This window comes from Suncus etruscus, chromosome 7, assembly GCF_024139225.1.
Source record: "Suncus etruscus isolate mSunEtr1 chromosome 7, mSunEtr1.pri.cur, whole genome shotgun sequence".
NCBI lineage: Eukaryota > Metazoa > Chordata > Mammalia > Eulipotyphla > Soricidae > Suncus > Suncus etruscus.
The window spans coordinates 105,567,853-105,594,535 of record NC_064854.1 but is presented as its reverse complement, the minus strand read 5'-3'; the positions used below and the strand labels follow the sequence as shown (position 1 = coordinate 105,594,535).

Below are 26,683 nucleotides of genomic sequence, written 5' to 3'. Positions count from 1 at the left end.
TGTGTTAGTGAGGTGTATCTATATAGGTGTTTACCCTAGCAGTATTGTCCACAGTGCCCTGTATGTCAACTTTCCTTTCCTATAGAGGAGGTAACCGTGTCAATGTTTGATTTTTAACTTGTTTTGTTTATATGATCATGTGGCTTTTATATTTTAAAATAAAAATATTTGAAGTTTTGGCAAAAAGACTTCTGATAATGCAACTTTTATTTTTTTAGTTTTTAATAAATTTATTTATTGAAAGCAAATGTATTACTTAGTGACATAACTGATCATAATACATTTGTTTCAGGATGACAGAAAGTGAAGTTATTAAAAATAGAAAGGAGGTGCTGGCAAGGTGGTCCTAGAGGTAAGGTGTCTGCCTTGCAAGCGCTAGCCAAGGAAGGACCACGGTTCGATCCCCTGGCGTCCCATATGGTCCCCCAAAGCCACAGGCAATTTCTGAGCGCTTAGCCAGAAATCATCAAATGGGTGTGGCCCGAAAAACCAAAAAAAAAAAAAATAGAAAGGAATTAAGATATCTAAAACAAAAAATTGGAAAAAAAAATGAGGAGAGTTTATTAGCAGTTATAGTCGTGAAAATTGTTGTATCACCAATAAAGTCATTAATACAATACCAGAAGGTTTAGAACGCTTTTAAATTTTAAAGAACAGGACATATACTTAAAAAATGTATTTGTGGCAGTTGTTTGCATAGGCACAGCTGAACATGGAAGAAATGGGAAGACAAAACCTTTGGCCTAAAAGGAGGGAGATCTTACCCCTGAAGAATTTTGGCATAAGACCAGTTCCAGGATTCAGGCATACTATGTTGTCCAACCCTTTTTGTCATTCTCTGTGGTCCCAGAAACACCTCTTCACCATCGCAGTTGTTGCTGTCAGGTTTCTATAGTTATAGGTCTTGGTTTCTGTATAGGTCCTATGTCAAAGTCCTTGTGGTGTATAGCGTCTCCTGGTTTTGTCTCATCATCAGGTAGCATTGCAGAGAATTCTGCTCAGAGAGCAAACTATTGCTATTCCTAGGTTGTTCATGGTGTCATAAGAAATGTTTTTGAAGTAAGTTATTACCATGGCAGTAATGGGACCTTCCTTGGTAGAATGTTTATTCCTGGTGATGGTGTAGGAGGAAACCCTGCTTGTTTTTATAGATGGTATCCATGGTTCAGGGGTGAATAGTCAATGTCCGATCAACTGAAATCTAAGCCAAGCCACTATGTCACATATTCAGGATGTAAGATCTCACTGCAGTATAAAATATTGTGTTTTTATTTCTATTAGATAAGAACTTGTTTGTATATGCAAACTTTTCCCATTTTAATGTGACTATGCAATAAGGAACGAAGTCACAGGGTATTACTGGTGCATGTGAGGGCCCAGATATCAAGACCAACAATCCCCATAACCTTTTTCTTACATGACCTTTAAACAAAGACATGTCTGCTAGAATTACGTACTAAACAGATCCTGAGAATGGGGGAAATTGCCGCTACATAAGAAGATATTTAATAACGGTTTTGCCTATTAAAGGAATGTATCTAAAGAGATATTCAAAGGAGATTTGTATATCCTCTTAAGTCTTTTGAAACAGGCAGGGAAGGGGTAAGATCTGGAGCACAGCTTCAGCCTGTGATTTGGTTTTGTGGAGTCTAAGGAAGATGGCACCCAGCAATTACATATCAGGAAGCATCATCAAGTGGGGGACTTCTCAGCCCCCGAATCTGGTAGCAAGTAAAAGTTTATGGTGAACATAGGTGAAGGAAGAGGGACTGCCGAGAACAAATCAATAGCAGATGAGTGTTGGTTTCCTTTCATGTTGAGAATCTATCTTTTCACTTTGGGAGCTGGTTGGCATCTGGCTGGGTGGGGAAAATGTTCTGCTTTGTGAGGAGTTAAGGACTGATGTTAAATGTGGTTAAATGTGGAGAAATAAAATGAAGGGCTAGAAAAATGGTTTTTAAGGTGATGAACAAAGGGGAAGAGGGGTTATCTATGATGGGGGAGGAGAACACTATACAACATAGACATTATATCTATTACAGACGGACATTAGATTGGCACTGGTATGGTGAACACATGTATATGCATACATCAGCAGCTACAGAGGATTGATATGTGGATTACTTTAGAAAAGTTTACCCAGGTGTATGGGGACAGAAACCACATAATGGGAATTAAAAAAAAAAGGAGTAAAGCCAGCAAGTCTGATTTTAAGGTTTTCCTTCTTTTATTTCCTTATGGCCAATTGTGTTTGGGTGAGGGTGAACTCGACTGGAGAAAGACTTCATAGATTAAGTTGTTGTATAGAAGATTCTTAAAAACAAAGACTTCCGATAACATATAGTTGTGTATAGAAGATCTCTTAAAAACTATGCAGTTTTCAAGTATAAAAAAACAAAGATGATATGGTAATGCACACTGTCCATGGGGAGACTAGTACCATGAAATTGATATTATATCTATTACAGATGAACATTAAACAGCTATTGGTATGGCAAACATTATACACCCTCATGCTTATTTATCAACAGACTCTAAAGATAGATCTATGGGTTACCATTGAAAAGCTGACCCTGGTGAAATGGGACCTAAATAAAGATAAAGGAAAAAGAAAATTTTAAAAAATAAATGAAGAGGGTATTGAGAAGGGAAAAAAGAAATTAAAGCCAGGAGAGATTTTATTTTCTGGACCATTCCGGTTGGTGAGGGTAAGCTTTTCTTTGCTGGGAAAAGGCGTCTTGAATTGGATTGTGTATAGAGCATTCTATGAAATCTTATGTGGTATGGTACTGAGTACTGTATAGGAAGTATATACCATGGAGTGTTATCTAAAGGACCTTGGGCATCCCATTTTTTTCTAGAAGCAATTTAAAATTCTGGCCATTATGGTATCATGGTACTATACTAGTGCCCGCAGGATTTGGAAAAAGATGACTGATGAGGAAGGATACCAGTTGAGAGTAGATTTGGTGCTGGCGCTGAAGATTGGGGACCTGCTGTGAAGGGTATCCTAGATAGCCTGGTTCCCGCCCAGTGTGAGGAGTTCTCACCTGTTTGACTATTCTAGGATGAAGTGGGATGGCTGCATATGGACCTATTGAAGGGCTTATTTCTGGGGGTCTGTCGCCTAGCTCCCTCCGATAGAGGCTTCCCCATCCCCAGTTGAGAGAAGATTCCTGATAATGCACCTTTTATCTTGATGGACTGGTGATCATCTGACACGTAGGCTAAGTTATATTCCACCTATAGGAATTTACACAAAAGAGGAAACTGTAGATACTGTCCCTCTCAAAGCATGGGTTAATTTTGAAAATATGATAACTCTATAGAATAACTTCAGATATACATGTCTACTAGAAAACCAGAACCTTGGATGCAAGTAGGGCTTCCAGGCTGTGCACCTTCAGGGGTGCCAATTCCATTGTGCCCTGAAAAACGTCATTCACACTGGGGAGTAATTATTCTAACATTGTACAATGTCCAAAAGAGAAAGAACAATACCTCTGCATTCATCAAGATGTTACAAAGATTAATTGCTGGCAAAGAGAATCAGAATTTGGATGGAAAATATATTTGTATATAGTTAGTGTACATTTGCATTTAAATAGGAGCATGCAGGGGCCAGAAAAATAGATCAGCAGTAGGGCATTTGCTCTACTAAGCCAGGAAGGACCTACATTCTATCCCGGGTGTCCAATATGGTCCCTGAAGCCAGGAGCGATTTCTGAGCGCACAGCCAGGAGTAACCTCAGAGTGTTACCAGCTGTGGCCCAAAAATAAAAAACATAACAAAATAACTCCCCCAAAATAATTAGGAACAATTCATTGGCATTGTAATAACACTTCTCAGCACCAGTACTTATAATGAGTTAGTTTTATGGTTCTAAAGCTCTTTCTCAGTATAGATAAAAGTTACTTACTACACAAAGTTATAGCTTGTATTATAAAATGACACATATTTGAATTAATAAATTTTGTTTGTATTGCTTTGTAAAGTTCTGTTTCAGGATTGAAGCAATAGCAAAGCAGGTACTGTATATGCCTTGTGTGAAGCTAACCCAGGTTTGATTCCCAGTACTACATATTATTTCCAGAGCCTGCCCTAAGTGATGCCTGGGTGCAGAGCAAGGAGTAAGCCCTGAGAACTGCCGGGTGTTTTCCAAAAACAAAACAAAACAATCTGTATAAAATCCTGGAATCGAACCTGAGTCTGTCTGAGTTTTAGATAGCAAATGCCCTCCTTATTGCTGTATCGTTACGCCAACCCTGAAATCCAAGTCTTAAGAATTTTCAAGTCTTAAAAGTTTAACTAATTTTCAAGTGGATCTATGTAATTAAAATAGACACATAGAAATTCTTGTTTCAAAATGTTCAGAAAGATCTTTCAGCTTAGTAACATGATTACCTTGTATGCAGCTAATTCAGGTTCAATTCTCAGCACCACGTATGGTCCTCCAAGCACCATCACAAATGCTTCTTGAGCACTGAGCCAGGAGTAAGCAGGTTGTGGACCTCAAGTAAAAAAATTACAAAGTAAAATTTAGTTCCTAGATTATCTATTACATAATTTTTCCTTTGTAAACAACTACAGGGATCTAGGTTCTTCAATTTCAGTAGATACTAGAAAGATCCAGGATGTTAGTAGATCAAATCCGAATGCAAATAATGACTGCACCAAATTAGCTAGACCAGTGGTGGGCAACCTTTTTTTCAACTGAGCCAAATCTCGCCAAAACCACGATTGAAATTTATTTTGAGAGCCACATTTTTAAAACCAAAAATACATAGGATGGTACGCTGTTCTTAGTTTCAATAAGTTTTTATTGAGAATATTCTGCATGCAAGTATCCACATAGGCCGGGAGGATACGAATAACACAACAAATAAAACAAAAACTTTAGAATGATATTACGTATCGATAACGTTAAATTCCGTAAAATTTGCCTTACAATGTAGAGAAAATTACATCTTGACAATGACTGACAAAGTCACAAACACTAATGTGAACATTGGCCTTGGTTCTGATCAGAGCTGTGTGGAGCCGGCCACCGGGGCTGCACACAGGGCTCGCACTGACGGAGGCTAGGAGCAGAGTCCTGACTCCTGGAGCAGCTGCCTGGCACATAGAAGAGCTGCATTAAAAAGTGTAAAGAGCTGCATGTGGCTCACAAGTCGCGGCCTGCAACCACCAAGCTAGACAATAAGGATATACAGTTGTCCAATAAGCTATGACAAAATACTAGTATATACTTATATGGGACTTGCAAATCATAACAGTAATGAGATAGCATCTCACCAGTAAAGTCTCACTATTGAATGGTGTGTATCAAAAGACATTTTTGACAGGAAATTCAAAATTCAACAGTCCTGTTTGACAGGAAGTTATGGAAAAGGACTCTGTCTTTACTTTTGGTGAGAATGTTACCTCATTCTGTCTCTGTAGAAAACAATACATAATTTTCCTAAAACAGTAAATATAAGGCTCCCATATGACCCAATTTAACGTTTTTGTATTTAAACTAAACACAATACCATTACTTCAAAATATATATTTGTATATATTATGTAATATAATATATTATTAATATTTATATAAAATAATACACTTATATATATATAAAATCTTCTATGCTCACTAAAGTACATTTAGTATAATAACCAGGATATGGGATTAACTCTAATGGCCAATGGCATGAATGGATTAATAAAAAAATCATGATATATAGGGAAGTTTAAGTCATTGTACATCAGTGCTTGCTTTGCATCCTGGAGTTGATTCCCAAAATTCCATATTGTCCCCTACATCCCAACAGTTGTGATACATTAATAAGTACAAAGCCGGGTCATATGGGAGCTCGATTTTCAGTTTTTGGAGGAATCTCCATATTACTTTCCATAAAGGTTGAACTAGATGGCATTCCCACCAGCAGTGAATAAGAGTTCCTTTCTTTCCACATCCCCGCCAACACTGCTTGTTCTCATTCTTTGTGATGTGTGCCAATCTCTGTGGTGTGAGGTGGTGGTACCTCATAGTTGTTTTGATTTGCATCTCCCTGATGATTAGTGATGTGGAGCATTTTTTCATGGCCTTTTGGCCATTTGTATTTCCTCTTTGTCAAAGTGTCTGTCCATTTCTTCTCCCCATTTTTTGATAGGATTAGATGTTTTTTCTTGTAAATTTCTGTCAGTGCCTTGTATATTTTGGAGATTAGCCCCTGGTCTGATGGGTATTGGGTGAATAGTTTCTCCCACTCAGTGGGGGGCTCTTGTATCCTGGGCGCTATTTCTTTTGAGGTGCAGAAGCTTCTCAGTTTAATATATTCCCATCTGTTAATCTCTGCTTTCACTTGCTTGGAGAGTACAGTTTCCTCTTTGAAGATGCCTTTAGACCCAGCTATACTACTCCTAGGAATATACCCTAGGAACACAAAAATACAATACAAAAATCCCTTCCTTACACCTATATTCATTGCAACACTATTTACCATAGCAAGACTCTGGAAACAGCCAAGGTCCCCTTCAACAGATGAATGGATAAGAAACTGTGGTACATATACACAATGGAATATTATGCAGCTGTCAGGAGAGATGAATTTATGAAATTTTCCTATACATGGATATACATGGAATCTATTATGCTGAGTGAAATAAGTCAGAGAGAGAGAGAGAAAGACGCAAAATGGTCTCACTCATTTATGGGTTTTAAGAAAAATGAAAGACATTCTTGCAATAATAACTTTCAGACACTAAAGAGAAAAGAACTGGAAGTTACAGCTCACCTCATAAAGCTCACCACAAACAGGGATGAGTTTAGTTAGAGAAATAACTACATTTTGAACTATCCTAATAATGAGAACATATGAGGGAAATAGAAAGCCTGTCTAGATTACAGGTGGGGGTCGGGTGGGGAGGAGGGAGATTTGGGACATTGGTGATGGGAATGTTGCACTGGTGATGGGTGGTGTTCTTTACATGACTGAAACCCAAACACAATCATGTATGTAATAAAGTTGTTTAAAAAAATTAAAAAAAAATAAGTACAAAGCCCAAAATAAGTACCAACTCCATCTGGTGTGATTTAAAAACAAAGCATAATTTAAAAAAGTGTTGTGATATATATGAGTATTGTATGTGCATAGAAATATTATGCATTTGTAAGAAAGATGAAATCAAGCGGTTCTCTGCAACCTGGATGAAACTGGAAGGAATCATTTTAAGTAAAATTATCCAGAGGCAGAATAGTGAAATCCACTCATATGAGGATTATTGAGAAACAAATATGAGAATCTAGATCATATGATAATGAAATCTTGGTCTTATATTATGGAACTAAAATAAATTATGTAAAATAGGTAGTGGGGCTGGGGTGAAAATAATGAGTTGAACTGTAAATAACATAAAGACATTGATGTAGGGAGGATCTTAAACATCTTTGTGGTGCTTAAATAAATATAAATATTTAAACCATATATAAGAATTTCATATGTAAGAATTTCACCTAAACTAGCATATTATAAGTTTTAAATTAATAAATAAAACAAAATATTAATTATTCTCTAAATATCTTTTATTTTCACTTTTTAATGTTTTTGAAAAATTAACTCAGTACTATAAAATTGCTACATGTATTCCCTTTTGCCAATTCTCTTTGAGCTATTTATAAAAAAATGTATATGAGAAGAAAACTACATTTTTAAGCATCTAATTATTCTTCGAGAATTTAAGAATACATAATTTTCTCAAGGACACAAGCCCAGTGTTTAAATAAAAGCATGCTGAATCTCAATTTTTCTATAACATGATTCCTACTAATAATTATCTAAGTACAGCAGGTGACTTTATTTTTCAGTATACATTTTTATCAGAAATCTATATTAATCTATTTACAGTAAGTTCCTTATAGGGCTACTTGTATACATACAAAATAGTGTTTTTAATTATTTCAAGACATTTTCTTTATAATGCAGCTTAATGTAAAAAATATTGTTTCTATCAGATGAATCTGCATTCAAGGGGTTGTTAATAGGTCATTAAGAACTTTATAAGGACCTATTAAGAGTGATTTTTATCTTTGAATTAAACTTTCTCCAAGCACAAATTTAGACAACAATATAATGCATGTATGCATATATGAGTATATATGTATATATACATATGTGTAAACAAGTGTCTCCTCACCCAAGATGAAGAGTTAGAAGCAAACTTATTAATTACAAGAGTGTTTATATTTTAATTCAGGAGTTGTCAGGATAGATTAACATATATTTTATAGATTCTAATTTGCAGTAAACTATAACAATCAGCTAAAAGTTTATTAACTTTGGAATGCTGGTGATCAAAACCAGACTCTTAGGTATACTTTAGCACTGAGCTCTATGGATATTCTAAAATTCATTTAATTTCTGTTTTAAATGTTTACATTTTTTGGTTGTACCACCATACCTTGCAGAATTGAGTCCACTCTTGGCTTTATGTACCATGATGGCTCCCAGCAGTATGTTGAGAAACATTCAATTCTAGGGTTACATTGACCCTTCATACTAATCATTCCCCTGGTCCATTGATCTCGATGACCCCTCAAATGTATTTTTTTATGATTCTTGTTGCATCTCTAGGACCTACTCTGATAAGGTATAAAAAAAAAAGCAAAATTCTATCCTAACTGAATTAAGAACACTACAAATGATAGCTCCATTACCCTGTGTTTTCTCCCAGCATGAGATGACTCAGCCAGAAATAGTGTGATTATATCGCAGATGTTACTTTGCGTGGAGAGCTGGTTATTGCTTATCTCAATGATATTTTAATACAAACACACAACTGTTCACCCTGTTTTATAGCTGTCAGAATTTTACTTCACGTTTAATAAATTGAAGTTTATGAACAGATGTATCATTGACTTAGATTTACTTTTCTTTTTTCTCATTATTTTTCACAGGGAAACTAAGTACTGGACAGAGTGTATTAGCTACATTTGCATTGTGAGATTGTTGGATTCATAAATTCATCATTTTTATCATTTCACCTCAATTTGATATTCTTGTAGGATTAATTCCTTATTGTCAGTATTTATTTAAAAAATATTTAATCAGGATTTCTAGCAAAAGTTTTCTCTAGTTTTGACCATGAATTGTACTACTTTCTCTCTTTGCTCTTGGTACATTATTAAGAATGATCAATGATCAGTTTTCTAGTCAACATTTTTTACTTGATTTTGTTTTGGTGGCAGTGCCCCAAAATTTGGCTTGGTTTTATACCCAAAAGTGAATAACACCTGGAGGTCTTCTAGGGGTTATGTGATACCAGGGATTTTGGATGGAGTTCACTACTTCCTGTACATTTGCGGGGGCACACTCAGCAGTGTTCAGGAGTTACTCCTAGCTCTGTGCTTAGAAACCACACCTGGCTTGGGGAGACCATATAGAATGCTGGGGATCAAATCCACATTGACCCTGAGTCAGCTGTGTGCAAGGTAAATGCCCTACCACAGTGCTAACAACACTGGCCCCTCCTGTACATTTTTTTTATCCAAGTCAAATATTTAGTACATCTCCAAAACATAGCTTACATTCTTTGGCATCCTATTTATTTACTTTTATAATCAGTTCCCTTATGTCTTTTAATCTAATCTTGAATTGGCTTGACTCTCAATTTACACTGGTATTTTAATTTTTTTTAAGAAGTTGAGAGTTTGAATTCCAATTAGGCCATAATCCTAGCACCCAAGTCTGATCCTTAATACATGCATTTTTAGTGACACTAAACAGGGTGATTTTGTCTATTCAAAATTACTTGCACGTGATAAAAAGTCAACCCCCAAAATTAAGAAATGAAAAAAGTAAGCATCAAAAATAAACTAAATAAATGGAACAGAAAACAGACTTTTTCAGATGATTGATGACTATTTTTACTACAATCACAGTATGATAAGAACCTGAGAAGACTCATGGGGACAAAAGAAGAAAGATGAGATGGAAAAGGAGGAATATGAAAAGAAGAAAGAGAATAGAATGAAAAGGAGGATGTTCAAGATAAGAGGAGAATAAAGATGAAGAAAGGGAAAAAGAAGGAAAGAAAGAAATTTAGTGAGCATAGTTCAAGCTAATTATTGTGTAGACTGGTTTCAGGCCAAAATTTTATACATAATTATCGGGTCAAAGTTTAGGAATTATAGAACTTTTCCTATTAGAATTTATTAAGGAAGTTGCCTTTCCAACACCAGACTTGGCACACAGATAGTAAATGACAGTTTTAGTGTAAGAGAATCTGTCAAAATTTCAGGTCTAGTGGATCAGACATTCACTTCTCATTACTATCCAGAATATTTCTGGTCACCTTCCCAACCAGATATATCACCAAGAATCTCTTATCCACCTTCTCAGAACCTTTCCACTTTTACCTAGAAGATTCTCTCACTCCTATCCTTAATCACAAAACTAAAATTATTAAGTAGACTTTGTATACTTAATACAAGGTATTCTTTGAATTGAGTTAAGGGATTCTTAACTTTGAGGTGATAAGAATATAAAATCAAATTTTGAGATGCTAAGAATTTGTATCCATACTGCTATTCTCCTACTGCTATACCCCTACTGCTGTACCCCAGTCCATTTTTACTATAGTTCTGTGATGGGGAGAGCGGGAGCTATTGTCTCTCTTGCCTCTTATACTTCACAATCAGTGTGTAAAAGTATGATTCTTCATAGGATTTGGCTTGCTGCCTAAATTGATCACTTGACACCTGACTGTTTTATATATATGCCACTGTGTTCCTGTTTTGTGTGTTTTAATGATAAAAAAGTTTTAAAAAGTTTTACTGTACACTAATTTTGAACTAGTTACTCTTTTAAATGCTGTATAAAAATTGATTTGACCAATTCTAAAGTAGGCATTATTTATATTCCCAATTTTTTATTGAAACAACTTACACATGGAATAAGCAAATTTCCTTGTATATATTAAGAAGGAGAATTGGTATTTGAATTCAAGATGAGTTCAGTTTCTGCTGCTACTAGACCACATAACTTCTTCTTGGATTTCTCCTCAAAAGATCTTTTATTGTCCCTCTACCTTTAAATTCTGATATATCATGTAGATCACATAACTATAATACTATGAGTTTAAGATTGCATCTTTATATTATTGAGTCAGAAAGTGAGTCATTATATTCATCCTACTACCTTCTGTTTACCAATCAGTTTATAGAATCTTATCTCAGAGAAACCTTTCTTCACTCCCCCCACCCTGAGTTTATTCTCATGGTAACTTTTTCATTGTCAGAGAAAATCTGTCATGATTTCAATTAAATGTATATTGACTACTTTTGTTGCTAATCTTAGGTTCTCTGTGGTTGAGTCATAACTATTCTAAGTATCGTTTACTTTTTCAATGAAGTACAATTTGATATTTTGCACTGAACTGTAAGAATAGTGGTTGCATAAATCCAACTTTTATGTTTATGAATTCTTCATTTATGGAGAAAGGCAAAACCAGCCATCTTGTGGAAATATTGTAAAAACATGATAAAATAGACCGAATGGCAAAGAGTTTTGTTAGAAAATAATAGTAATAGCTCATATTAGTGCTTGATATTTTGGGGCATGGTAGCAAAAAGCGTTATTCTACAAAAATTTTTTTTTCTGTGAAAGTTTTGTTGTTTTTGAAATATTTTGTTTTTTATTTTGGGGCCACACCTGGGCAGTGCTCAAGAATTATTGCTGGCTCTTTACTCAGAAATCACTACTATTGGGCTCAGGTGACCATATCAGACACTGGGGGAATAGAACTTGGGTTGGTTATGCACAAGATGAACCATCAATTTTTATATTTTATTTTATTGAAACCATAATGTTTTACATTGGGTTGGGTTTCAGACATGCAATGAATCAGGGCCAATCTCACCACCAGTGTTGACTTCTAATCACTAGGTTTCCAGAGTGTTTCTTAACCACTATATTTGTTCCCCAGACTGTCATTATAACAGGCCCATTTAACATTTAGATAGTTAGAGTTTTGGTCTCTTGATTCCATTGCTGTTGACTATGGCTTCGATACTTGATTCCATCCTTTTTATTTTTTCTTCACCGATGGATTTGAGACTGCTTGGCCACAGGCCCAGATTCTTTCATATTTGTGTTTCTTCTTCTAAACTTAGTTTGGATCCTCTCCTCACTATACTCTGGGGCCAAGGGTGTTTAAGACAATTTTTATTTAAACCATTGCCTTTCTACATGCAGCATTTCTAAATACCACATGTAAGTTCCCTACCTGCTGTACTATGGTTTCAGTCTCATAAACACATTTTTTAAAATATGTTATAAAGTTATATAAAAATATCAGATTGAAGTTGACTATATTAGAATTCTGGCCTTCTAACCAATTTCAAAGTGGTTGTTTAGGCATTTATGGTGGGCACCTTGGAATCTTAGTGAAATTAGTAAATAAAAGGGAAATAGTGAATACTCCTTTTTAGATAAGTCTCATGAAGATGTGCTTTCCAAAGATCTGTAATTTGAACAATTGGTCCATACTCTGCTTTCTAGGGCAGGGGTGAAATATACTGACAAGAAAAATCTTTTTGTTGATTAAATTTCACACATTTTACAGAAAAAAATTTTTAAAACTGACAAATTGAGATTTGGGAAGATTCTGGATATAATCATTAAATATATATTTTCCATGAATAAAACTAAATTACGTTTAAGCAAAAACATTGTATTTCTCTATAATTTTTAATTTATTTTTTAAAAATAAGAATATACTTGCCATACAGAAAGTTTTTAGTTTGATGTAGTAACATTTATACAGATTTGATTCTTTAGTCTTTGCATTGGCATCTTATCACCAGAAATTTCTTTGAGGTTTAAATTTTGAAGTATTTTCCTCAATGAACTTTAAGGATTAGGGGCTAATCTCGAGGTCTTTAATCCATTTTGAATTGACTTTTGTGTAAGGTGTGAGGTATGGACTGATCTTTAATTTCTTACAAGTGGTTATTAAATTGTTCCAGCACCATTTGTTTGTTTGGTTTTTTTGGGGGGTGTTTTAGACCACACGGGGGTTGCTCAGAGGTTTCTCCTGGCTCTACACTCAGAAATCGCCCCTGGCAGGCTCAGGGTACCAAATAGGATGCTGGGAATCGAACCCAGGTCCATCCTTGGTCAGCTGGATGCAAGGCAAAAGCCCTAATGCTTTGCTACTGCTCTGGCTCCAACCAACATTATTTGTTAAAGGGATTGTCTTTATTCCACTTTAGTTCTTGGCTCCTTTTTCAAAGATTAATTGACCGTATAGTTAAGGGTTTGTCACAATATTCTATTCTGATCATTGGTCTGAACTCTGCCTTTGTTCCAACACCATGCTGTTTTGATCACTCTAACTTTGTAGTAGAGTTTCAAGATAGGTAATGAAATTCCTCTCTTTTTTTTTGTTTTGTTTTTCAATATGGATTTGGCTATTCTAGTTCTTTTTTGGATCCATGCAAACTTTATAATTGATTATTCTAAGTCCTTGAAGTACATTTTTTGAATTTGTGTAGGGATTGCATTGAATCTATATATTAGTTTAGTTATGATCATTTCGTTAATATTGGATTTTTTTGGTCCATGAGCATTGAATGTTTTTCTATTTCCTTAGGTCTTTTTCAATTTCTTTCTTTTTTTTTTTTCTTTTTTGGTTTTTGGGCCACACCCAGCGTTGCACAGGGGTTACTCCTGGCTGTCTGCTCAGAAATAGCTCCTGGCAGGCACGGGGGACCATATGGGATACCGGGATTCGAACCAATTACCTTTGGTCCTGGATTGGCTGCTTGCAAGGCAAACACCACTGTGCTATCTCTCTGGGCCCTTTTTTCAATTTCTTGCTTAAGTATTTTTGAAGTTTTTATGGTTTAGGTCTCTCACTTTTCTTGATAGGTTAATATCTAGGTACTTGATAATTTTGGACACCATTTTAACTGAGATAGACTCTTTGATCTCTTTTTCATCTAAGATGTAATATATAGGAATGCAACTGTTTTTTGTGTATTAATTTTTTAACTTCCACTTTGCTGTATTGGCTTATTGTTTCTTACAATTATTTTGTGGACTTTTTAGGATCTTCAATATATTTTATCAGGTCACCTGCAAATAGTAATAGTTTGGCTTCTTTCTTTTTTTTAAATTTGGATTCCTTTATTATATTCTCTTGCCTGATTGCTATTACAAGGATTTCTGATAATATACTCAATAAGAGTAGAGACAATGGGTATTCTTGCCTACTACTTGACTTTAGTGGAAATGCTTTTAGTTTTTAGCCACTAAAAAAAATGTTGACTATGGGCTTTTTATAGATAGTGTTGCTCTCTTGTAGAAGGTTCCTTACACATCTGTTTTTCTTAGAATTTTAATCATAAATGTGTGTTAGACATTGTCAAATGCCTTTTTGGCATTGATTGATCTAATCATGTAATTTTTATACTTTCTGTTAATGATATGGTGTTTGATATTGGTTGATCTACATATATTGAATCTTCCTTGCATAACTGGGATAAAAACCCATTGCTCATGATCTGAGTAATCTTTTTTATTGTTTTGTTGAATTTGGTTTGCTAAGATTTTATTAAGGATTTTTGCATCAATATCCATCAGTGAGATTGGCCTCCAGTCTTCTTTCTTGGTAGTATCTCTGACATCTTTGGGAATGTGCATAATGTTTGCTTCATAGAGATTATTTTTATAGTATAAAATAAGAAAAAGAAATGGAGGATTACTATCTCTCATTTTTTTTGGAAGATTCATCAATCTAAAAAAAATTCTGTATTTGGGGCAGATGCAGTGGCACAAGCAGTAGGGTGTCTGCCTTGCCTGTGCTAGGCTAGGACAGATCACGTTTCGATCCCCCAATGTTCTGTATGGTTCCCCAAGCCAGGAGCTATTTCTGAGTGCATAGCCAGGAGTAACCCCTGAGTGTCACTCTGTGTGACCCAAAAACAAACAAAAATTTTAAAAATTCTGTATGGCTAAAGAAACACCGGCTAAAATTAGAAGACAGCTCACTGAGTGGGAATAATTTTTTGCACTCAACACATCAGAAAAAGATTTGATTTCATAGATTTGCAAAGCACTCATAAAGGTCAACTTCACCGAAGCTAAAAAGCCCACCAAAAGATGGGAGGGGAAGTGAACAGACACTTCTCAGAGGAAGACCAACAGATAGCCAATAGACACATGATAAGAATGGTCATTATTTATCATTAAGAAATTCCAAATCAATACAACAATTGGACAGAAAGCACACATAAAAATACTGGTAACAATCTGTGGTTATGGGGGATTGGTGAATAAGGAACTCTCATCCACTGTTGGTGGGAATGTTACTGGTCCAACTCCTATGAAAAAGAGTTTGGAGTGTTCTGGAGGGTTCTGAATAAACTAAAAATTGAGCTGCCTTAAGATCTAACAATCCGGGCCGGGCGGTGGCGCTGGAGGTAAGGTGCCTGCCTTGCCTGCGCTAGCCTAGAACGGACTGCGGTTCGATCCCCCGGTGTCCCATATGGTCCCCCAAGAAGCCAGGAGCAACTTCTGAGCGCATAGCCAGGAGTAACCCCTGAGCGGCACAGGGTGTGGCCCAAAAACCAAAAAAAAAAAAAAAGATCTAACAATCCCTCTTTTGGAAATATATCCTCCAGAACAGAAAATCATTCATTTAAAAAGATGTATGTACATAAGTATTCATTGCAGCACTCACTACAGTAACTAAGACTTGGAAAAAAATAGATGTCCAAAAACAGATGAATGAATTATGAAGATGGGCTACTTTTATACAATAGAATACTATGTCGCTGTAAGGAATGATGCTATCATGCAATTTGAAGCAATATGGTTGGTACTAGAAGATGTTATATTAAATGAAGTAAATCATTAGAAGGATAAATACAGAATTATATGTGGTATTTTAAAGTACTGCATGTAGAAATGCAATAGTTAAACTTGGAGTTTAAAGGGGAGTTAAATGATTTAAATAGGAAGTTTTTTGAACACCCATTAATTGCAAGGAGAAAGAAAAAAAAATGCGTGATAGAGGAAAAACACAAAGTCAAAGGATGGAAACCAGTGGCCAAGTGGTCTCAGGTGCTCTGGTGGTGTTAAAAGAGGACATAATTAATGTCCAATCCAAAGGCAACAGCAATGGAATCAAGAGACCCAAATTTTAACAAAATAAACTTAAAATGGGCCTGATATACTAGCAGGCTGGGAGAAGGGAGGATATTTGATGGGATGGATGTACCTGCAGAACATTGGTAGAAAGTGGCTAACACTGTTGGTGGGATTGTCCCTTATTCATTGTATTGCTGAAACCCAACCGTGAAGGACTTTTAAATCACCATGGTTTCAATGATATAAAATATTTAATATATATTTTTAAATTGATTTGCATCATTTGTATATGTGATACAAATAAATATTGTGGATTTCTGTGATTTAGGAGTTTGTGAAAAGTTTTCCATACTCTTGAACCAAAAAAAAAAAAAAAGAAGGAAAAGAAAAACTAAAACATCTATCTGCAGTTATAAAAAGGTGGAATCTTACTGATCTGAACTCAGAATGCCTGGGCTCAAATTTTGACACTAATTTTTCTTTCTTTCTTTCTTTCTTTCTTTCTTTCTTTCTTTATTTCTTTATTTCTTTCTTTCTTTCTTTCTTTCTTTCTTTCTTTCTTTCTTTCTTTCTTTATTTCTTTCTTTCTTTCTTTCTTTCTTTCTTTCTCTTTCTTTCTTTCTTTCTTCTTCTTTCTTTCTTTCTTTCTTCTTTCTTTCTTTCTTTCTTTCTTTCTTTCTTTTTTCTTTCTTCTTTCTTTCTTTCTTCTTTCTTTCTTTCTCTTTCTTTCTTTCTTTCTTTCTCTTTCTTTCTTTCTTTCTTTTCTTTCTTTCTTTCTTTCTTTCTTTCTTTCTTTCTTTCTTTCTTTCTTTCTTTCTTCTTTCTTCTTTTTCTCTTCTTTCTTTCTTTCTTTCTTTCTTTCTTTCTTTCTTTCTTCTCTTCTTCTTTCTTTCTTTCTTTCTCTTTCTTTCTTTCTCTCTCTCTCTCTTTCTTTCTTTCTTTCTTTCTTTCTTTCTTTCTTTCTTTCTTTCTTTCTTTCTTTCTTTTTCTTCTTTTTCTTTCTTTCTTTCTTTCTTTCTTTCTTTCAACTGCAGATAGATGTTTTAGTTTTTCTTTTCTTTTTTTTTGGTTCTAAAAAAAGTATTAGATTTTTTGCTTTCTGGTTTCAATATTTTTGAAGATAAATAGATTAATACAGTGAATGATATCACAAAGAAAGCTTTCCTCATTTAAAATATATTAGTACTATTTCACAAACTGCTAAAACCCAGTACATCCAAATTGATTCAACAGTCTGTAAATGGAGCCTATATTAAAGGAGAACCAAAATAAAAAACTCTTTTAGCAAAACAATAAAACAGGTAAAGCAGAGACAATAAAATAGAGCAAAACAAATAGCTTTTATATGTATAAAGTGAAAACCAAACCATCCTGGCAATTACAGCCTTCATATGATTTATGCCTTTAATTTGTTTAAATCAGTGACCCATGGTGTATTGGCATAAAAATTTCAAATTCAGCAAAAACTTAAATCACTATAAGGAAACACTGATGTTTTTTTATTAGTTATCCTTCTTTCAATGTCTTCTCCCAAACAAATGAATTATTTCTGAGTGAGGCAAAATGAAGTATTATATTTCACAAAAATATTATAGATCTGTTTCTTAGTATCCAATACATCACAGAACGCAACTGGACTATAAAATTTAAAAGCATAGAATTGCTATTCTAAGCATCAATATCTTTGTTTTGCTTAAGATTAACACTAGCTATTAGCTTCATTGGTTAAAAAAAAAAGAATGGACTCCTGCTGATTTGTGATTAGAGCAAAAAAATTGAGGAAGATAGATATAACTCAAATAATCAAATAAATCAATGACTTTCTTGGCACCTGAAAGCACTGAAATTTGTTTTAGATGGTATAGAAAAATGACCAATCACTTTAAATTCCTTCAAATGTGATGAAATCACTCCAGTAGGTAACCAGCTTGAATTAATCTATTTAAAATTCAAATACTTAGCCATAACCCTGATTGTCCTCCATTTGCCACAAAGGACAAAATAACTTAATTACCATTGTATTTAACGAGGAGAGGAAGTCTGCACAAGCATCTAGAAATAATTAGATGCCTTTTAACAAAATCTTGATTTTAACCCAGTGAAAGACTGCATTTGTAGTAATTTTCTATGACACCTATAAAATTGTAATATAATAACAATTCTTTTAGTATAAGTATGTCTTAATTTTGCACCTGGCATATTTATGTTAGAAGAACACTAGATGCAAAGAGTGTCCATGTGCTCTTATCAAGTGATAAAATATATCAATAAAGAGATGTTTTATTATACGAAGGCTATTCTGTGTTTTTATAGATTCTCTATTTGTCTACATGAGACTGATTTTTAGAGAGCCAATGAAATTCATTTTAGTTCTGTATTTTCTCTATTCTTTTAAAAACATATATTTTCCTGGTATTTTGGATTAAACCCAGGGCCTCAACTATACAAGGCAAATAATCTATTGCTGAGTTATATCTCTGTCCCTCAAAGTCTTTATTCTCTGGAACCTGTGGGCCAAATAGACCCAAGGAGAGACATCTGTCTCAAAATGAGTCAATTCTTAGAGCTATCAAAAGACATAATTAGGAGCACATTTATCATATATAAATCAACCAATCTCAATTATACAGTCTGGGAGAACTTTTACAAAAACTAATGCATATTTCAAGCCAATTTTTTCTTCCACAAGTCATCCCAGTATTCAGTAACAGACAACAGGGGGCACAACCTATGCCTCAATACTCAGGAAAATTATTCAAACTAACTGACTGAATTATTTGTCTGCCTTTTTTTCCCTGGGGAAACTCCAATAAAATCTCTGATGTGGACATTCCTTCACTCCTGTTTTCTTCTTTCTGACCACCCTGATAATTTCCCTGTGGTCCTGTATGGCAATATGATTCCCTTTTACCTGTGAAATATAACAAATTATTTTTTCCATGGCACAATCCTTTCCCTGTCATCACTCATTCATACTACTGCAAATGAAAAATCCACAATAATTTTAGCACAGTAAAACTGATTCTGCCAGGTTTGAAACTCCTGAACTCTGGCTTCTATAAGCAATTAAGACTGCAGGGAAAGAGGGGGAAAATGGTGATGTAATACACTTTGTTTTTATATCAGTATGTAGTGGGCTCTTGACTAAGTGCAATCATGATGAGAGGAAAAGGGAGTCCTAGGGGAAGTTTAGGGTTGAGAAAAAGGAGAAAAAAGAAATGAAAGGCTTAAGGTTTCGTAGAGGTCCAGGGAAAGATATGTCTCAGATATTTCCAGGACCAAATGACCCAAGAGAGAGACTGGATATTAGGAAAGCTTGGCATAGAAAAAAAGACAAACGAAACCATCTGAAATAGAAGCACTGACAGTATTATGATGATGTTTTTATTGTTACTTTTATTATCATTATTAATTATTATTATTATCCACTGTCATTTATAATCAGAGCAGAGTATTAGGGGTGCTTACGTATGGCTTTGTCACTACAGCCCCAGTTGTATTAGCTAAAAAATGACCTTTCAAAGCCTGTTCATTTCTCCCTTTCCACTTAGGACAGGAAACTGAACTAACACATCTTGAATTTCAAGATATCTTTCCCTACTTACCTCTTAAAGATAGGTGCCAAACTGAAATTCTCCTATCACCATCTGGGCCTGCCCACGGCAGGAAGTTATAAAAGCTACTGCACAATTTCGAATTTGAGAGGCCTGCCTTGCTACTTTGTCAGATTGTACTGATATCTCCTACTTGAGTGTCTGTTTTCCACATGACTTGCAGAGATAAACTGACATTTCATGCGCTTTGCCATGTAATTCGTTCTCAGAAAGCAAGAGTCCTCCAGTCACAGAAATTTTCCTGTAATAACAATTGCTTTAGTCAAAACGTACCATCCCCCTAACTCCTCTTTCCCCACCATCACCAGTGTCCCGCGTTTGCTATTAGAATACAGTCTCATCTGGAGTAAAGTCTTGGGTCTCAGAGACCCAGTTGATGAATAAATTGTGGAAAGATAAGCAGGAGGAAAGAGAAGCAAACCACATATCACTTATTGTATGTCTCTACTTGAAGGTAATCTGAAGTGAGGAAAGAGAACAATTTTAGTTATTTTTTTACTTTTTTGTTTTTTTGGTCTACACACAGTGGTGCTCGGGGCTTACTCCTGGAAGTGAGCTCAGAAATTATACCTGGAGGGGCACAGGATACCATATGCAATGCCAAGGATCAAACCAGGTTAGCCACATGAAAGGCAAGAACCCTAGTCTCAATACTGTCAATCTGACCACGATTGTACACTAGGCTTTAATTTTTTTCTTATTGAATGAGATAATTCTTGTAAATAACGTAAAAAAGAAGGAAATGCTTGGGATCTTTTTAACATTTTAGGAAAACTAGAAAAATTAAGACATAGTACAGGTTGTCAACCATAAAGGAACACATCATTGTTTTCATAATTATATATCCTAATTTCAGCAATTTTTGTACTTAAGTTAGACATACAAAAAAGTCATTTATGGTTCAAAGAAATAGATTTACTACTAAAACTCAATTAATTAACAAAGGAACTAAAATACTATCAATATAGTCAACAGTTAAAACTAAATTATTGACATAGAGAAAAAAGCATCATCATAGTGAATCCTGATATAATAAAACAAGGATACTTATAAAAATAAGTTTAAATTACCCAGCATAAGCCCCGAAATAATATACTATCTCTGAGGTATATTAACTTATCAAGAGGATTATTCAAAAATATATCACAAAAGAAATTTCTGAAATGATGAAAGAACAAGATCTGTGTTCCAATGTATACATACTAATTTAAAAAAGGCATATTTGGTCCTTTAAGTTTCTAGGCATATGATAAAAAATTAGATACGGGGGAGTGAGATGAGGATTTAGTTAGCTCAGATCTTTACATATGACGTTTCAATTTCTACTAACATTTAATACCTGGAAGATAAACAAACAAACTCATATACTCACTCAGACAAACACACATTCCAATGCCTTATAGGTGTGGGTAGATGAGAATACAAACCAAAAAAATTATTGGGTAAAGTTGCTTTTATTTCTTTAAGGTTACTGCGATATTGTGCAACATAAAAATAATCAGGGAATAGAGAGAATCGGAGTCCTTCTGAAGGGAAAAATTACTTGGAAACTGAAACCAGCCAATTGAGAGATCAGTCACTCAGTAGAATTCAGAATGACAAGGCCAGGAGTAACAAAAGGTCTCAAGGGGAGCACTGCTTACATTTAAATATAAATACAACATCTTTGTAAATGAAAGTGAGTCAGTCAGTCAACATCCATTCTACCCAACTTTCATAGTGCAAGGTCATGAAAGGAAAACTTTTCCTAGCATCTTTTCTATTGTGCAAACTACATACTGCAGAGGCTATTTCAGAAAATAAGAAGAAAAGCACAATGCACATTCTCAACTTCTGCTGTCTTCCTGCAGACTCTGAAGAGACACTGAATTATCTGTGGACACACTCCAGTCACGAAACTTTGGTTAAACATTGGAGTGAAAGAGGATCCATGTGTCTTCTTGATGAGGTGGATTTATTCTAGGAAATAGAGTATATATATGTATATATATACACACACACACATATATATATATATATATATATATATATATATATGTATAGTCTATATACATATAGACTAAGCATATATAGAGAGACTATACAGATGTTACTCCCATCCCCCAATTTCCTATTTTGATCACCTTTAGAGACAGACCTGCCCACATCTGGGAATGGTCTTTGGCTTCCTGTTTTGCTAATCTAGAAAGGCAAAAGGGGGGTTCCCTCAGGGGCAAGAAGAGAATAGATTGGGAGAGATTCAGCAAGAAGGATGGAGGGAGAAGAGACAGATTTGAATGAAGGGCTACTTATGGAGCAGGCTTAAAATACTTAAAGCTTAGGAGCCACACATGGAGGCTAGGGTCTTAATAAAGTTGATGTCTCCTGAAACCTGACTGCCTGTGGATCATTTCCTTACTGCCACCCTGAGACTGCTGGTTGGAGGGGGTTTGCAGGTGTGTGGCCCAGGCCGGAAGAAAAAGGCCTCTCTCCCCATCCTCCACCACCTATCAAGGACTTTATAATTGATATATAATATAATAAAAATATAATATATAATAAAATATAATACATAATGAATATTATTCAATATATATATGTAACATATACATATACAATAGAGCTCTGAAACCAGTAATGGTAGAGATTTGCTTGAAATTATTTTATTCCAAAGTAACATCTCAATTCTTTATGTTCCTGATTATGAAAGAGCTAGTAACTTTTATTTTGTATCCACTCTCTGCTATTGAAAAGTAGTTCTATTCATCAACCTCAATAACATTGACATTTTTTCATCAAATACTTTATGTTGAGGACTCTGTGGTACTCTCCTGTAAGAGCTACCCATTAATACCTACCCCTCTCCCCAACTGTTAAACAAAAATGTTTCAAATATTGTCAAATATTCCTTTGAGATCAAAATCACTTCCCATTGAGAACCACTCACCTAAAATCATAGTCTATTTGACAATCATTCCAATCCTCTTGGTTTTTTTGTTGTGCATGATTTGTAAAAAGGGAGAAAATTTGAAGTAGTTCGGCAGAGCAGTAATTTAGAATAAGTTACACAGCAGGGCTTTCTGTCCTGAAATAAGAGGACTTTGCTCTGTGGTACTGAATTACTTCTGCCTAGTATGTGCAGTATTGCTGGACACATTATTGCCCCAGATGCTCATTTTATTATTTTTGGAGGAATTCTATTGATTCCCACCAATTTTTATGTCAGTTTTGTAACTATGTCTCTAAAAAAAAACACAACTACATAGCTACATAGCAGAAATATATTCTAGGCATACATTTTACTGTGTTTGAACTGAAAGTTTAATGTATTATATTAAAATTTTTGTTTTGTTTTGTTTTGTTTTGAGCCATACCCGGTGACACTCAGTGGTTACTCCTGGTTATGCACTCAGAAATCGATTGTTCCTGGCTTGGGAGACCATGTGGGACACCAGGAGATCAAACCATAATTTTTCCTAGATCAGCTGTGTGCAAGACAAATGCCCTACCACTGTGCCACCGCTCTGGCCCCTTAAAAAATATTTATGCTACTAATAATCATAGCAGTAGAATCCTAAAAGATATATAACACATTATATTTTTGAAAGCTATAAAATAACTTAATTATTTTATGCTTATTTTTGTTTGTGTTTTTTTTAATTTATTTAAACACCTTAATTACATACATGATTGTGTTTGGGTTTCAGTCATGTAAAGAACACCACCCATCACCAGTGCAACATTCCCATCACCAATGTCCCAAGTCTCCCTTCTCCCCACCCGACCCCGCCTGTACTCTAGACAGGCTCTCCATTTTCCTCATACTTTCTCGTTATTAGGACAGTTCAAAATGTAGTTATTTCCCTAACTAAACTCATCACTCTTTGTGGGGTTTTTTTGTTTTGTTTGTTTGTTTGTGTTTTTGTGTCATATCCAGTGGTACTCAGGACTTAATCTTGGCTCTGCACTCAGAGACCACTCGGGGAACAATTTGGGGTATTGGATATTTAAATTGCCCTACCCACTATACTATTCCTCCACTTACTATTCTACTTTTTTTCATTTAATTCTGAACAGTCTAGCAACATTTTTCTAGAGTATCAGATTTTAAAATATAAATTATAAATTTTCATTTTAGTAATTTTGAAATTTTTATTAAACAGAAATTCACTAGCTGGCCACAGATAATTTTTGTTTTGCTGCTTTTATACATTTCCACTTGTATATCTTTGCATGTAAATATGCAAACATTATTCTTTTGGGGGGAGTGGGCCACACCAGTGGTACCCAGGCATTACTCCTGGCTCTGTGTTCAGAAATCTCTCTTGGCAGGCTCGGCTGACCACAGGATGTCGGGAATCAAACCCAGGTCATTCCCAGGTCTGAAACACCCTATTGCTGTGCTGTCATTCCAGTCTTCTCCACAAACTTTATTGATTATATGCTTTTATATACTTACTCTATAAAATTTCTATTTAACATTTTCATCACCTTAATGTTGGTTTACAAGAATATAAATGCCTTTATGCTTTAGAAATACACAGCTAACGCGCCACACAGATCAAATTGCCAATATCAAAGCCCATTTTTAAAACAACATTGATCTGCTAGTATGTATATAGTTTTCATTCTGTTTAATTTTTGATGGGAGAGATGTGTTTGGACCACACCCTACTGTGATCTAGGTAATTGTCTTTTTCCAGTACTCTCTCTGAAGCTTCATTTTTTTTTGTTTGTTTAACTGCCTGCCCTGTATCTGTTTGTCATGATTTAATTCATTCCATCCAGTCATCAAAAGGCAATTTATTTTAGTGACAATCAAAGCAGTACTTCAATACTTTTTATTTCAGCTTCACAAGAAATCTTTTTCATCTTAAATTTGTATTCTGCTGATAGTCTCCATACCATTATAGCAAAAAAGTTTTATTCCTACTACTCCCTAACTTTAGGGTTAAAGTTTATTTTACCTAGGCTATTCACTTATCCAACAGATATTTATTGACTATTTCCAATAATGCAAATTCTAACTTCGTTTAGAAAAACATTAAGTAAAAATGGTTTTTGACCTTTGGAACTTTTCTAAGACAAAGAAGCAAATAATTTCAAAATGCTATCTAAATTGCTCCCACTGTCACTAAGAGATCTTCTTTAAATTTATTCAAAGATAGACATTAAGGTCCCCATTTCACAAAAGTCTAATCTAGGTGGGAAGCTAGAAATCTTTGACAGAGAAACTAACACTGATAGGCATCTCTAAATTAGTGAGCTGCTTCTATCAATGGGAGATTAAGGGCAAGTGCATTTCAGAGGAAACATGCAGAAGCTAGTTTGTAACTGGGAGATGAGATGGTAAAGTAACCAGGACAACACAATCAGCTCCTTGACCAGCTAGCTCTCAAGAGAGACTTTGAAATAGAAATGATGTAAAAGAGAAGGACCTACTATTGGCATCTGCTGTTGGAATATATTTTACATAGAATTTTACCTATATATTTAGATTTTAATGTTTAAAACATTTCTTAAAAATAGAACAATAGGAAAAGCAATTTACATCCATCCTCCTCTTCCCTTCAATCATCACAAAATGTCACAACTGACTTGGACTCAACTGGAATTTGGGAGGTCAAACACCATGAAAAACATCACTGGAAAGCTTACTCCAAGATCTGTCTTTAATTAGGGACTAAATAAGTTAAAAAAATTATTCAATTGATTCTTTTTAATATTTTAAATTTAAGCAATTATTTATGATACTATTCTTACTACTATATATTGCTGTCAAATTATGAGATTTGTTGCACAGAGATGATTTTAAATTTGAAGTCTTCCACTATAGAGAATATGTATCATATGTATATGCTTATATTGATGTCAGGGATCTAGAGGATATGCCTCCTCAGACCTGCTCAGCCTATTAGAACCCTATAATTGTTTTTTTCCCCTACTTTTCTTTGTGAGAGGTCACACCCAGTGGCGCTCAGGGGTTACCTCAGGGATTATTCTGCGCTCAGAATTCGCTCCTGGCAAGCACCGGGGACCATATGGGATGCCAGAATTCAAACCATTGGCAGCATGCAAGGCAAATGCCCTACTGATGTGCTTTCTTGCCGGCCCCCCAAACCCAAATTGTTGGCATTGGTGACTCTTCCAGAACTTATTGTTGAAACAGCTCAAGTAGAAAATACTATTCTTAGGGTTCTCATCAGGGTTGATAGGAAAAACAGAAGTGGGACTACAAAATAAACTTTATTATGCTCACCATGATAGAAGCTATGACAGTTTTACCCATGCTTTAATGCTCTGCTACTTCGAAAGAATTTTGGGAAAACTCAAAGGTGCAGGAAAAGTCAACCAATGTGAAGAAATAAGAGATAAGAGAGAGAAAGGAGGTCTCAGCTAGTGTTGCTACATTTTTGCTTCGTGAAACTTTCTTAGGCAGCTTGTTAGCATATTGCTAACATTTGTTAACCAGATTTCTTGGTTTTCCCTTTTTTATCTTCACTTTGTCTTTTCCCTCATTCTTGCTATCCTTAAGTTAAACATATCGCTAGAAATTGTTTTCTACTATTATGGAGATTTACAGATATTTTTTATGCAGAGTTTTATTAATTGAAAAAAAAAACAAATATTTGAGACTATTTCTCTAAGCATGTAAAATCCAACATATATTCCCGCTAGCAGTGATGCAGTCAGTAGTGGGAATTTTCTTACAAGGTCAAGCTGCTAGTGGGATTGGAAGGCAAGGGATTCAGATCAGCTATCTGTATTTGCCTTTGAAGTTTTTTGGAAAAGTGTGTTAAAAGATGCTAGCATTAAGTCAGTGGGTATCATTGTTATGGGAAAGATAAATGTTTATAATAACAAAGTTCATTACACCAAAGCATACATTTTCTTATGGAAGTAGGTTTAATACATTCCAATTTCTTAGCATCTTTCCCTGCTGTTAAAAATATA

At 34.9% G+C, this 26,683-nt stretch overlaps 1 non-coding gene across 1 annotated transcript; it reads right to left on the bottom strand.

Annotated features, from left to right (window-relative positions):
- Window positions 1-24,468: 24,468 nt before the first annotated feature.
- On the bottom strand, window positions 24,469-24,586 carry LOC126014620 (small Cajal body-specific RNA 8). Its single transcript, XR_007497632.1, has one exon. It is a non-coding gene; the product is annotated as a small Cajal body-specific RNA 8 (non-coding RNA).
- Window positions 24,587-26,683: the final 2,097 nt, after the last annotated feature.